This window comes from Nicotiana attenuata, unplaced genomic scaffold, assembly GCF_001879085.1.
Source record: "Nicotiana attenuata strain UT unplaced genomic scaffold, NIATTr2, whole genome shotgun sequence".
Classification (NCBI taxonomy): domain Eukaryota; kingdom Viridiplantae; phylum Streptophyta; class Magnoliopsida; order Solanales; family Solanaceae; genus Nicotiana; species Nicotiana attenuata.
In genome coordinates, this window is record NW_017671043.1 from 32,182 (window position 1) to 46,591 (window position 14,410).

Sequence of the window (14,410 nt, forward strand, 5' to 3'; positions counted from 1 at the left end):
CTTGCACCATTTGAAGTTGCTGTATTACCTCCCAAAACAAGGGTGCCCATTCATGTAGCAATGTCAGCCATAACGCCATTCCATACACAGGCCATTCCTTGGGATTACACCGCCGAGGCAAGAAGGAAGGGGAAAACTAGGTCTGGAGAAGCAATTGCAGCACAGGGTATGACCAGAACCGGCAGAATTTATACTCCGGAGCACTTAGTTGAATCAAATAAGCAGGCCTCTGGACGGCCTATTGAAACTGGGCCCGATGATCTCTGGCGGAAGATACAGGCGAAAGAATACTCAGTTGTTGATCAATTAAATAAAACACTAGCGCAGATCTCCATTCTAGCTCTACTGCAGAGCTCCGAGACACATAAGAATGCCCTGATGAAGATACTGAGCGAGGCGTATGTACCCAGTAACATAACTGGAGGAGAGATGGCAAACATGGTCGGGCAGATATTGGAGAGTCATAAGATCACTTTCCACGAGGATGAGTTGCCCCCTGAAGGTTTAGGCCACAACAAAGCGTTGCACATCACTGTGCAATGCGAAGACTATTTCATCACTAGGACTTTGATTGATGGAGGGTCCAGCCTCAACATTTGTCCATTGGTGACCCTCAGAATGTTGGGGAAGAGTCTGCATGAAATCAAGGATGAGGCTATCAACGTCAAAGCTTTTGATGGTTCCCAAAAGTCCACTATTGGGGAGATCAGTTTATGTCTGCAAATGGGACCAACGTGGTTCGATGTCGATTTTCAAGTAATAGACATCCCAACATCATACAACTTACTACTGGGACGACCTTGGATCCACGCCGCTGGAGCTGTAGCATCAACCCTGCACCAGGCAGTGAAGTTCGAGTGGAATCACCAAGGTGATTATTCATGGAGACGGTAGTAATCCCATATACAGTCGTCAGACCATCCCAGCAATCGGAGGAAGAAGGAAGATAGGCGGAGAAGCCTACCATTACATTGAGCGAGTCAACGCCGTAGACAAGGACTAGTGGTGGGATAACAAGATCGAAAGTATACTAAATTGGTGTGGATACGAGCCTGGCAAAGGGCTCGACAAGAACCTCCAAGGAATCACCAAGCCTATCAAACTGAAGAAACATGGTACCACTTTCGGGTTAGGGTATGGATATACTTGGCAAGAATTCAGGAACTGTTCGCCACCATGGCGCGGCCCTTACTACCCGCTGGAGCACCCAATACCCCGCCTGGAGCGAACTTTCCAGCCAGCAGACATCATATATGGGTCAGAGGAAGATGAAACATTGGCACAATGAAGAACCTGTTCTTGGAAGATGACAATATGGACTGTCATGTCATTCTCGAGGAGGAAGGGGAGGAAGGCCCTTCCATACAAGCTGTGAGCCGAGGAGCGCGCCTCAACAATTGGTCCATCAGAACCACCAAGGCCCGGAAAGCTTCGGGGTAGCAAGGCTGAACAAAACACTGTGCATTATCTTTTACTTTTTTGCTAGTTGATTTCCCTTCAGTATTATCTTTAAAATTTTGAAAAGAGCTCCGATGTTCAAAACGATTTTGGAATTTATCAAAGTATTTCAGTTTCTTATAAGTCTCGCTCTTATTATTTTTCTCTATCATTTATTTTATTTTACACAGCATTACTATTACTTATCTTGATGAAACGACGAGTGTGACATGCGACGAGGTAACGCAACAAACGGATATAGAAGAGGATGAGATACCAGAAGAGATCACTAAAGAGGTCGAGGACTTTGAGAATAGACCTAAGTCTAACCTGGACGAAATTGAGGTCGTCAACCTGGGGAATACGGAGAATGTCAAGGAAACGCGCATCAGTGTTCACCTGTCACCGTCAGAAAAGGAAGAGTACACGGAGTTCTTAAAAGAATATGAGGACATATTTGCCTGGTCGTATGATGATATGACCGGTCTCAGTACATCTATTGTAGCTCACAAACTGCCAACAGATCCAACATGTCCGCCGGTAAAGCAGAAACTCAGAAAGTTCAAGCCAGACATGAGTTTGAAAATCAAGGAAGAAGTCACCAAACAAGTCAAAGCCAAGGTCCTCAGGGTAGTGGAGTACCCAACATGGTTAGCCAACATTGTGCCAGTGCCAAAGAAGGACGGGAAGGTCAGAGTCTGTGTCGACTACCGGGACCTCAACCGGGCCAGTCCGAAAGACGACTTCCCCTTACCAAACATACACATCCTGATCAACAACTGCGCCAAACACGAGGTGCAGTCATTCGTCGATTGTTTTGCCGGATATCATCAGATATGGATGGACGAAGAAGACACGGAGAAAATGGCTTTCATCACGTCGTGGGGAATGTATTGTTACAAGATGGTGCCGTTTGGATTGAAAAATGCTGGGGCCACCTACATGAGGGCCATGACTACTATTTTCCATGACATGATACACAAAGAGATCGAGGTGTATGTAGACGATATCATCATCAAATCCAAGAGAGCCACTAATCACATGGAAGATCTGAGGAAGTTCTTCAACAGACTGAGAAGTTACAACTTGAAACTAAATCCCGCCAAATGTGCATTCGGGGTTCCCGCCGGAAAACTGCTTGGGTTCATCGTAAGTCGCCGAGGAATAGAACTGGATCCGTCAAAGGTTAAAGCCATTCAGGAATTGCCACTGCCAAAGAACAAGAAAGAGGTTATGAGTTTCTTGGGGAGACTCAACTACATCAGCCGGTGCATAGCCCAGTCCACTGTCATTTATGAACCAATCTTTAAGATGTTGAAAAAGGACGCCGCCACTAAATGGACTAATGATTGTCAAAAGGCCTTCGACAGAATCAAGGAATACCTGTCAACGCCGCCAGTCCTGGTTCCGCCCGAACCGGGTAGACCGCTATTGCTCTACCTTGCAGTACTGGATGGGGCATTCGGCTGTGTTTTGGCACAACATGATGAAACAGGGAGAAAGGAGCAAGCCATCTACTATCTCAGCAAGAAGTTCACCCCGTATGAGGCCCGGTATTCCCTGCTAGAGCGCACGTGTTGTGCTCTGACTTGGGTAGCTCAGAAGTTGAGGCATTATTTCTGTGCCTATACCACTTATCTCATATTAAGGATGGATCCGCTAAAGTACATCTTTCAGAAGCCCATTCCCATGGGCAAGCTATCCAAATGGCAAATCCTGCTGAGTGAATTCGATATTGTCTACGTGACCCAGAAAGCGATCAAAGGGCAAGCACTGGCCGATCACCTCGCCGAAAACCCCGTGGGTGGAGAATACGAGCCTCTAAATACGTATTTTCCTGACGAGGAGGTCTCTTTCATAGGAGAAGACATTGCAGAATCCTATGATGGATGGGGAATGTTCTTCGATGGAGCAGCAAACTTTAAAGGAGTTGGCATAGGAGCAGTTCTAGTATCAGAAACAGGTCAGCACTACTCAAAAGCGCACACTGCGGAGGCTATCCAGTCACTTCTTTCATAGCGGAGGAATCCTGTATAGGAGGACTCCCGATTTGGGATTACTAAGATGTGTCGAAGCAAAGGAAGCATCCAGGTTGTTGGAAGAAGTTCATGCAGGGACCTGTGGTCCGCATATGAATGGTTTTGTCTTAGCCAAGAAAATACTCCGGGTCAGTTATTTCTGGATGAATATGGAGTCGGACTGCATCCAGTATGTTCGGAGATGCCATCGCTGCCAGATTCATGCAGACATGAAAAAGGTGCCTCCTAACGATCTCAATGCAAGAAGCTCACCATGGCCGTTAGCCGCTTGGGGAATGGATGTCATCGGACCTATCGAGCCGGCCGCATCGAACGGGCACAGGTTCATTCTAGTGGCAATTGATTATTTCACCAAATGGATTGAAGCAGCATCGCATAAGGCAGTAACCAAGAAGGTTGTGGCAGACTTTGTCCGCGACCGTATCATTTGCCGGTTCGGCGTCCCAGAGTCAATCATCACTGACAATGGTTCAAATCTCAACAGTGATCTGATGAGAGCAATGTGTGAGACGTTCAAGATTAAGCATAGGAATTCTACAGCCTACAGGCCTCAGATGAATGGAGCTGTAGAAGCAGCCAATAAGAACATCAAGAAAATACTAAGGAAAATGATAGAAAAACACAAGCAGTGGCACGAAAAGCTGTCATTTGCTCTGTTGGGATACCGTACCACAGTCCGCACATCAACTGGGGAAACTCCTTATATGCTGGTTTACGGTACCGAGGCAGTCATCCCAGCCGAAGTAGAGATTCCTCCCTGAGGATTATACAGAAAGCGGAACTTGAGGATGCAGAATGGGTAAAAAGTCGCTATGAGCAGTTAGCCCTCATAGACGGGAAAAGACTGAACGTAGTTTGTCATGGTCAATTGTATCAGAACAAGATGTCCAAAGCCTTCAACAAAAGGGTCAGACCGAGACAATTCACGCCAGAACAACTGGTATTGAAGAAAATATTTCCACATCAAGATGAAGCCAAAGGAAAGTTCTCTCCTAACTGGCAAGGCCCGTACATGGTTCATCGGGTCCTAACAGGAGGAGCCCTCATACTCGCAGAGATGGATGGAGAAGTCTGGCCGAAGCCAATTAATTTAGATGCAGTCAAACGCTATTATGTGTAATCATTATGATTTCTGTATGATGTAATTTGAACTACGCCTGACCTGATTCCCGTTTAAGAGGGGATACGTAGGCAGCCCTATGGGTTCGGTCACAATTCAATAAAATTTTCATTTCCCCCACTATTGGAAACTGGAGCAGAATTTTGAGGAGAACCCTCAAAATTCCGAAGTTGATCTTCAGCCATTCACCAACGCGCAGCCGTCAGAAGCACCAGCCCAGTAAACTGGGGCAGAATTTTGAGGAGGACCCTCAAAATTCCGGAGCAAAAATGGTCGCAATATCTTGAACCGCGTCGCAGTTGTCGGTTCATCTAAAAGAAAATCGTTTTTATTATTATTTATGTGTTTACATCATATTTTTTGAAAGTTATGCATGTCTACTATCAAATTGCTTTGTTTAGCGACGCTACCCCCCAATGGAAACAAGAGCCGAGTAGGACGAGCGAGGTCCACGGGAAGACGAACTAACCTTCCCCCTTTACAAACTCACGATCCTTCTTCGAATGTAGGCACCCCAAAACATAGAACCATTAGATACGGTTACATATTCATATTTTGCAGGAGTACAACTCTCAGAATCATCGCTCACTTACAAGTGCTGTCCTCACATGACATCCCCAGCAGCCACAACGACACAATCAACTATCAGCTATCATCTATCAGCTAAGAGCTTTCGTTACTACTCACCTTTATCTGCATTTTGCATAAGGCTACCTTTCTGCCTTCCGAGGTTAAGCTCTACCTCCATCTGCATTTTCTGCATAAGGCTACCATTCTGCCTTCCGAGAATAAGCATTGTCTCCATTTGCATTTTCTGCATAAGGCTACCATTCTGCCTTCCGAGACTAAGCATTGTCTCCATCTGCATTTTGCACTGCATAAGTCTACCTTTCTGCCTTCCGAGACTAAGCATTGTCTCCATCTGCATTTTGCACTGCATAAGGCTACCTTTCTGCCTTCCAAGACTAAGCACTGTCTCTATCTTCACTCCTGCATTGCATAAGGCTACTATTCTGCCTTCCGAGGTTAAGCTCTACCTCCATCTGCATTTTTCTGCATTGCATAAGGCTACTATTCTGCCTTCCGAGGTTAAGCTCTACCTCCATTTGCATTTCCTGCATTGCATAAGGCTACTATTCTGCCTTCCGAGACCAAGCCCTGTCTTCATCTGCATGGCTGAAATATCGCCACTTCATTTAAATCTTGCATCGGCTGAAATATCGCCACTTCATTTAAATCCTGCATCGGCTGAAATAACGCCACTTCATTTAAATCTTGCATCGGCTGAAAGATCGCTATTTTACTTACATTTTTGCATCGGCTGAAATATTGCCACTTCCTTTAAATCCTACATCGGCTGAAATATCGCCACTTCATTTAAATCTTGCATCGGCTGAAAGATCGCCATTTTACTTACATTTTTGCATCGGCTGAAATATTGTCACTTCCTTTAAATCTTGCATCGGCTGAAAGATCGCCATTTTGCATGGCTGAAATATCGCCACCTCATTTAAATCCTGCATCGGCTGAAAGATCGCCATTTTATTTACATTCTTGCATCGGCTGAAAAATTGCCACTTATTGCATTTCATGGGCTGAAAGATCGCCAAACTGTCCAAGGGCATAATTGTTCGGAGGCACCATTTTCATAGCCCGAGAACGCCATGCCATGGCCTGAGGACCCCGCTTTATATTTTGCATATCATTATTCAAAGGCATCATGGTTCGGAGGCACCATCGTCATAGCCCGAGAACGTCATTTCATAGCCTGCGAATCGATTATTATACGCTTCATGGCCCAAGACGTCATCCTAACCGTCCAAAGACAGCATTCATGGTCCAAACGGGAACTTGCATCACGTTTAAGTTCTGCACGATATGTTTGTATTACTCATTCGCACGTACATCAGCTGGCAACGACCGTCATAGCAGGAGCAATCCCGCTCCGGTTCCCGCAGCCCATCAGTCCCTGACCATCCTTCCCAACCTAAATATCGCATTCGTGTTTTCAAAATCTCCATCGGCATATCCCGCCGATGGATTCCAAACTACGTATGGCCTGATTCTTGTAAGACCAAGGATATGTCGGTCAAAATTCTTCAAATCGTTTCGTTCGGTCAAATTGGCCATCATATCTTTACCCGACAACTCTTTCATCCTTCCCGGGTAAAGAGAGGCAGCTGTTGACACCCAATATTTCCCTATGTATTTTTATATACAAAATACTTTCAAAATAACATGTATATGCATATATAAGCAAGCCCAAGTATTTTGGTACTTTTCCTAATTTTTAAAGATTTTTAAAACCAATTTATTGTCCACTTTAGCAGTACAAAAATCAGTAATTATTCCCAAAAACTATCAATTTTGGTGAATAATCTATTTTATTCTCATATTTGTACCAAAATATAGTTGAGGTAATTTTTTGTATATTTTTTACAAATTTGTTTGGTATTTAAAAGACTAAATTGCCTATAATTGCAATTTTAGCCTATTTTAAGATTGATAGCATTTCATAATTATAAAATTGGTTCCAGTATTTTTAAATTAATATTTATATATTATTTACTGGCTCAGTACTTTTATTTGCTTTTAAAATCATCTTTACTATTTTTTTATAAATAAAAAGGGAAAAACTGGCTATTTAACATTTAGCCCCATTTCATTTCAATTGTATCCTACTTTACATTTCAATTTTAACCCTAATTGACCCAGGTCTAATTAGACCAACCCAATTTCATTTTACCCGGCCCCGACCCAATTTAAAAATCCGCCCGGTTCCTGTTATTAATCCAAGCCGTTGATCATTTTGATTAACGGCCATAATTTCCCCTTACCATTTTAACCCCAAACGACCTACCCTAATCCCTCATTTTCATTCTGATAGCCGCCTTTGAAATCCTTTCATCTCTCAAACTCTCTCAACTGTTCGTCGAAACCCTAATCATCTCCTGCTCTTTCCAACCACCACTCCACCGGAATCCATGGCTTTTCAGGCCATGGATGGTCTGTACTCACCCCTTCCACCATTAAACCTTGGATGTTCGAGGTTTCAAAGTCTGACTCCGATGGTTCTCTTTCAGATCTTCTCAGATCTTTGGTTCCATGGCCTCTCCGGCCTTTGCTCCGGTATATTTAAGCCTCAAGAGCCTGATTCTCCCTCATCCGACTTAGATCGGACATTTTCGAAGCCTTTCTCATTCTAGGGTTCATCTGAAACCCTAACTATCGAGGTTCTCTCCGATTATTTTTAGATCTGTTATATGTTTGCAATATTGCTTAAGTTTCTTAAACGTTTTCTACGATTTTCTTTCAAAAGTTACTTCTTTTCGACTAGGGTTTCTGGAAAAGGTTCTTGAAAATGTTTCTGACTCTTCTTCTTCTTCTTTTCTTGGTGTGAATCGATCCCTCCTATGTTCTTATTTGCTCTTTTCTGACTCGCATGCTTTTTTGTGTGTTCTTATATTTGCTGTATTATGAAGTTTTCTGTTGCTCTCACATGCCTATCTTATGTGTTCCTTTACTGTGTTTTCCTACTGAGTTTTAGTCCTTTTTTGCCTTTTCCAGACTTTGTTCTTTCTAGATGTGTTTCATCGACTATTTCCTTAAGTTTACACTACCCCTTTATCTCCTGAACTCGTTTAAATTCCAAGCTTTCCTTGAAACTTGTTCCCTGTACTTCAAATTAGTTTCTATGTTCTATTTGCCTTGAACCTGCTATTGTGCTTGTATGTTTTCTCATGAGACTCTGAAAGAGGTCTCTNGCTTCTTAGTACCAGGCCTGACAAAGGAACGAGAATGGCGGGGAATAGGTTTTGGAAGGGTCCATGCTTTCTTTTTCATCTTTGTAGCTCGCCTTATGTCTGCAGCAGTGGGCTTGAAACCTAAACCAAAAGTATCCAGGTTGGCAGGAAGGGATACCGGCTGTACGATGCCTTGTAAAGAAGCACCCAAGCCTTTTCCAGGTACAAATCTGTTCTTCAGCATTTCCGACGCAACCATGAAGGATGCAGCAGCTACCTTTGGCACAGGAATACACTTCCCTTCCGGGATCTTTTCAACCGATACCGCATCAAAGACTTGATAAACCCATGGACCTTTGTCATCCTCAGCTTCTATGAAAGGCATAATGGCACCACCCAGAGTACACGAACTATCTTCCCCGTGCACCACAATCTCTTGCCTGTCCCACTCAAATTTAACCATCTGGTGCAAGGTAGATGGCACTACTTTTGTTGCATGGATCCAGGGTCGGCCTAACAGGAGGTTATAAGAGACGGCCGCGTCGAGCACCTGGAACTCCATAGTAAATTCAACCGGACCTTTCGTCAGTTCCAAGACTATTTCCCCAACTATGTCCTTGCCTCCTCCATCAAATCCTCGCACGCAAATACTATTCTTGTGGATTCCCTCACTGTCCACCTTTAACTTTTCCAGGGTGGAGAGAGGGAAAATGTTTGCACTGGACCCGTTATCAACCAGCACCCAGGTGACCACAGAGTCTTCACATTTCACCGTGAGGTAGAGTGCTCTATTATGCTCAGTGCCTTCCAAAGGCAGCTCATCATCAGAAAACGTAGCCCTATTGACTTCAAAAATCTTGTTTGCTATTTTCTCTAGATGGTTCACAGAAATCTTATCCGGAATATGGGCTTCATTCAAAATTTTCATCAATGCCAAGCGGTGCTCATCTGAGTGGATTAGTAATGATAGCAAGGAGATTTGTGCCGGGGTCTTTCTCAACTGTTCTACAATGGAATAATCGTGTGCATCTTCTTCAAGAATTCTTCTACCTCTTCTTCAGTTACAACTTTCTTTACTCGTACTGGATTATCTTTGGTGATTTTAGGTTTTCTCAACTCGTCAGGAGCAAAGCATCTTCCTGAGCGAGTCAGCCCATGGGTTTCACAAACTTCTTCCTTAACTTCCTTCCCCTTATACGTCACTGTCACTTGGCCGTAATTTCATGGGACGGTCTTTTCACTGATGATTGGTAACTGAGTCACTGGCTTGATGATAACCGCCTCTGCGTAAGCCCCTTTTACAATGATGTTAGGCGTTTCTGGGGCTTGCACTTCAATTCAGCGGGTGTCAATGAGCTCCTAGATGGCCGTTTTCAAGTGCCAGCATATTTTTATTTCATGTCCCGGCGCACCTGAGCAATACTCACAACTCACAGAGTGGTCCAGATTCCTTGGGGGAGGGTTTGGCAATTTGGATTCAATCGGACTCAACATGCCTAACTGTCTCAATCTGTGGTACAAGCTAGTGTAAGATTCACCCAAGGGAGTGAAAGTCTTCTTCTTTTGCAGCCTATCATTCTTAAATGCAGGGTTGGGTCGAAAACCAGTTCCAGTGGGATTTTTGTTGGTTCTCGGGGGTGGATAGGTGTTTTGAGCTGGGTAAGTATTTTGTGGGGTGGGTGCGCGCCATTGTGCATGGGTAAGAGGTTGGGGGTATGTTTGGGCATGTGGAAAGAGAAATTGGGGACAGGAGGTGGGTAGTAGTGCTGCGGTGAGCCATATGGGGTGTGTTGGTAGGTTTGGGGGTGAGGGCGAGGTTGGTGATAATATGGTGATGGACCCCTGGACCAAGCTCTTGATTCAACTACTGCAACATCTTCTTTCTTCTTCTTTCCCAATACCCCTCCAGTGTCGCTCTAAATAGCCTGGGTAGTTACCTTGATCGCCGAATAGCTCATAATCTTGTTAGACTTAAGACCCTCTTCCACTATACTTCCCATTATTACTACCTCGTTGAAAGTTTTTCCCACTGCTGACACCAGGTGACCATAATAGGTAGGCTCCAAAGCTTGTAGGAAATAATCAACCATCTCGTTCTCTTTCATTGGAGGATCGAATCTGGCTGCCTGCTCTCTCCATCGGAAACCGTATTCTCTAAAGCTTTCTCCGGGCTTTTTCTCAATTTTGGTCAGTGACAGACGGTCCGGGACGATTTCGAGATTGTACTGGAAATGACATGCAAATGCCTGGGCCAGATCGTCCCAAGTGTACCATCGAGCATGATCCTGTCGTGTGTACCACTCCAAAGCTGCTCCACCTAGACTTTGACTAAAGTAAGCCATCAATAACTCGTCCCTTCCTCCAGCTCCTCTCTTCTTGCTGCAGAACCCCCTTAAATGGGCCACCGAATCACCATGTCCATCATATAAGCCAAACTTGGGTAACTTGAATCCTGCTGGCAGCTGGACATCAGGAAATAGGCAAAGGTCCTTGTAGGCTACACTCACTTGTCCTCCGAGCCCCTGCACATTTCTGAATAACTGTTCTAAGCTCTTAACCTTCCGTATCATTTCCTCTTGCTCAGGGTTTTGGGAGGCTTCTCTTCTTCAGCTAAGAGATCAAGACGGGGAGTGTAAGGGCATGGCTCTGGTGGTTTGAAGGTGGCTCCGGGTGGGTAATACGGGTTATCATGGGTTTGGAACAAAGGTTCGCTAGAAGACCTGTGTAATGCGACAGGTGGGGGAGCCACAAACACAGGAGTAGTTGGTGGTAGAGCGCATGGAATTTGTTTGGGTGGTGGAGGTGGGGGTGTTTAAGAGGTGGTTCTGTAGTACTGCTGGTAAGAAGGGAAAGCCGGAGAAGAGTTCACTGTGGGAGGATCTTGAGGCTGAGCTAGTGGTGGGATGTAGGTGGGATTAGCAGGATAGGCTGGTGGTGGATGTCCCTTCGACCAGGCCAGGTACATCTCGACTATTTGTTGCTTTAGTTTATACATCTCCTCCTTCATTGCATTAACGTCCACTACTTCCTTCTCCCCAGATGGGTCGATAATGCTTGCTTCTAATTCCTGGTTGACCATGTTTGACTTATCCTTAGAGCGGGTGTTGTAAGGATGGGTTGCCAGAATGCCAGTCAACTTAACCACTTGCCTGAACTCATCAACAACAACTTTGTTAGCGGTTAGGGCATTAACAGATAGATAACCGCACATTGGGGAATGAATGCACCGAAGCAGTTAATCATTTCTATTATGCCTTTGCTTGGTTGCATGCGTCATCCCGGCGTTCTTTATTTATTTGCTTTAACCTCTCACTCTTCCCTCTCATTTTATTGCCTTTAGGTTACTTATGCAGACTCGATGATTAAAACTAGAGCAGGAGTACATCTAAGCTTCACATCTTGGGGCCTGCGGGGCATCACTCGGCATCGCCCAGGCCTGCGCAAGACTGAGAAGGTTTCAACATCAACTACGACTATTTAGAGAAAATTGGCCATGTAATGACTTATTTTGACTTAAAAGTGAAGTAGCTAATTTTGAAAATTTTTATTTAAGACAACAGAGACTCGGTTTTGCGAATACGGCCCTTCAGCACTTCCGACAGGGAGATTTTAAGGCTGTACCCGCAATCCATTTTAAAATAACTCAAGGTGGTTGTTCTTGCAAAAACGGCCTTCCGGCGCCCTTTTGAGGGACATTCGGCTTATTGTTAACAAGAATGGCGTCACCCGACCTATTTTGACAATAATTTAAAATTTTGACATTATTTGGCTATTTTTGAAAAAAGGGGTGGTTGGACCCGATAAGAGTTGCCTACGTATCTCACACCCGGTGAGAATCTAACCTGCGTAGTTCGGGCAGATTTGCCAAAATCAAAGCTATTTTGAATAACCATTTTCTTTCTATTTTCAAATCTTTTCTTTTTTTCTTTTTTTTTTTCATTTTTCAAAAATTCGGCAGCATTTCGGTACTATTTGGGCATTGGTTTTTTTCAAACAAATGGTCACCCTCACTTAGTCCTAACACTGCTATTTTTTTATAATTTTCACTTACTATATACAAGCCGGTCCACGTGCAAAACCAAGCAAATAAATGCGCAAATAGCTCGTAAGATGCATCAGGATGGTCATTTCAAGTCGGGTCACCTGTCCTAGATGGACCCAACCCCTATGTTGAGTCCCCTAAGTCAAATGCACATGATGCAAACAAACATCCTACTAGGGATCCGGCATGAGGTTATTATTCTTCTAGGTTTAAACCCTAGGTTTATTGGACTAGACCTGACTTACTCGAGCGAACAACTCGGGCCGATGGGGAGGCAGCGTACCGGGGATACAGAAGCTCCGCCGGCTTAGCAACTTATCCAAACCTCGTTCTAAATTGGGAAAGACTCTAAACAGAAGAGAAGCTACACGAAGTGCACTCTTCTCCATGATGTAGAAGACTCAGAGAGAGGAAGGGATTCGCGATAGTTTATATACAATTCAACAAATATAAAAGCGGTAGCACATAAGGCATGGAACATGTAGCAAAATCAAATAAAGCCAAATATAACAATTTAACTGAGCTCGAACGCTTGAACCCTGAACCAAAATTCTGGGTTCTTGTCCCTAGCAGAGTCGCCAGAGCTGTCACACCTCCCTTTTCACTACTACACCCCGTGAAGGGTATAATAAAGGGAGTTTTTCCAATTAAAGGACAATCGAGACGGGATTCGTTTAAAAGATTCAGAGTCGCCACTTGGGAGATTTATGGTGTCCCAAGTCACCGGTTTGAATCCCAAATCGAGGAAAGGGTTTGACTCTGTATTACAGTCGCGCACCAGAAATCCGAGTAAGGAATTCTGTTAACCCGGGAGAAGGGGTTAGGCACTCCCGAATTCCGTGGTTCTAGCACGGTTGCTCAACTGTTATATTTGGCAAGATCTGATTTTAATACATGTTACCATATTGTGCATTTTTTTAGAATTTATTAACGGCTTTTAGTTAGAAAATCTTTTAAGAAAGTGAACGTCGTTTAAAAATGTGTTTTTGGATCACGTCACATGAAATGCACCCGTATCCTCGACATATTTTTATTCAACTTTTTGGGATTTGGATTTGGGTTGCATGAAATGCACACCCATATTTGAGAAGGTAAAATTTATTAAAAAGCGCGCCTAAAGTGACTAACGCGTTATTAGCTTTGCGGGAGGCCATGAAATTCGCTAAACGGCACGTCCCGAATTCTAAGTATTTTAATATAAGCATTTAATGAGGGCCCCGCAGTTTACGCATTTGTTTGGCGAGGCTCATCTCATCTCATTTTTTAAAGGCCATCCTAGAGCAAACTATGATTTTCTGTTTATTTTTTTTGTCTCTAAAGGGCCTAATTAATTTGCATTATAAAGTTCGGACCTCAAATTCAAGTCCGGATTCAAACAAGAGGGGAGAACCTCCTAATTCGAATCCGCCACCTAACTCGAAAGCCCAAATTTATATTACAAATTAATCCCCCTATTCCTAATATAATTTTGAAGGCTTCTTGACTTCTAGCATATTTGGGCCTTAAAGGTTTGGCCCAGGTCTGCTCAAACGGAGACCGTCCAAAGGGCTGGGCTAGGGTGCAAGCCCAAAATTTTAAAATAAACATCTTGTACTTAGTGGACTGCCCAGGATCTATTGCATTTAGCTGGGCCGATGTTGGCCCATTTCCTTCATGGTTCAAAGAGTCGAACGAATATCGGCTCATTGTCACTAGGCATCACTTTCAAATTTAAACATGCATATGCATTTACCAATCTGGTCATTTATTCCAGGTTTAACACCTGTTAATTAACCTTTCAGCTCTTAAATCTACACTTACTAATCAAGGATTAGATAAACGACATGTAGTTAATAACACATGGACACTTGATCTTAGCAATTGGCGTTCAAATCACACACAGCATCCGATCCTTTTATTAAGCTGTTAATTAGCACGAAAGCTGGGAGAAATCTACTGTTTAATCAAAGGCCAGGGATCAAATTTAACACCTGATAAGGCTGTACTTATGGAAACTCCATTTTTGCTAATTCAACATTTAAAATCATTC